This window comes from Coturnix japonica, chromosome 1 (assembly GCF_054131305.1).
Source record: "Coturnix japonica strain WE chromosome 1, WE-NBRP24, whole genome shotgun sequence".
NCBI lineage: Eukaryota > Metazoa > Chordata > Aves > Galliformes > Phasianidae > Coturnix > Coturnix japonica.
In genome coordinates this window covers 179,325,416-179,326,618 of record NC_140663.1, presented here as the reverse complement: position 1 = coordinate 179,326,618, position 1,203 = coordinate 179,325,416, and the positions used below count along the sequence as shown (strand labels likewise).

General features: G+C 53.9%; 1 long non-coding RNA gene across 1 annotated transcript; it reads left to right on the top strand.

Annotated features, from left to right (window-relative positions):
- Window positions 1–284: 284 nt before the first annotated feature.
- Window positions 285–1,203, top strand: LOC146762938 (uncharacterized). Its single transcript, XR_014932331.1, has 2 exons — window positions 285–364; window positions 1,103–1,203. It is a non-coding gene; the product is annotated as an uncharacterized LOC146762938 (long non-coding RNA).

Sequence of the window (1,203 nt, the reverse complement as noted above, 5' to 3'; positions counted from 1 at the left end):
CCCTGCTTCTTGTCTGATGGCACTGCTGAGCCAGGAACAAGCTGCCCAGTGTGGCAGAGAATGGTGCAGAGCTGTGCTGGAACCTCCTCCCCTTCCTCTGCTGCAGCTTGGTGTGCAACCTCACCCACTTCTCTGACAGACCTGCTGATCCCACGCATGCCATTGGGATGCTCTGGCACGGGATGTGCCTCCAACCCAAAGCTCATTCCCACCTCCCAAGGAAAAGCAAAGCAACCCAAGCATCTCCAGAAAAACTGCCCAGCAGACAGCAGGGAATGCAGACAGCTTCTGGCTGCTCCCCTGCACTCCCGTCCTAAGTAAGAGGCCCCACGAGGACTGGCTGGGAAATCAGTGCATGACACACGTGAGTGTGCACAGCATTGCACAAAGCAGTGGGGTTCCATGAGTTTGTGTGTTTGTGTGTATTTGTGCACCAATGGTGTTGCACACACATTTGTGTCCATGAGTGTACAAATCAGTGGGGTTGCTCAGGTGTGTGTAGGTCAGTGGGTATGTGTGTAAGGACGAGCCTGCACGTATATGTGCGTGCACAGGGGTGTGCAGAGTGTTGGAGCTGCGCAAGGACATTGTGGTACCGGTGTGTGTGTGCACTTTGGGAGTGAAAGGAAGGGGCTGCACATGTGGCTGTGTGTGTGCGCACAGGGCTGCACCAAGGGATGTGGTTGCATGAGTGTGTGTGAGCACACGGATAGTGCGTGGATGCGGTGGCACAATTGTGTGTTTGCACAGGGGTGTGTGAGGAGTTGGGTTGCACACAGGTGGAGACAAAGGGATGTTTTGTGGTATTTGTTGGCACATATGTGTTCCCAGGGATGTTTTGCACGTTTGTGAATGCTAAGGAGGGTACAAGATGCGTTGCGTGCATGAGGGTGTGTAGAAGGGGCAGAGCATTGCACATGTGTGCATGTGCACGTGGATAGGCGGAAGGCTGGGGTGCGGGCTGACCTCTGCTGAGGTGAGTGAGGATTCACGGTGTTGCTCATTGGTAGATTTGTTCACACTGAGTGCTAACAGGGAACTCGCACACCCTTTATGTTTCAGCTGTGCCAGCACTGTGATCCCTTACTGTGATCTCTTGCAGGAATCAAGCGTAGAGCAAAAGGGATGTTTGGGCCAGGTGACCGCAGGAAGGCTGGCTGTTTTAGATGGTGGCAGCTGATGGAAACAGGTGCTCTGGAGACA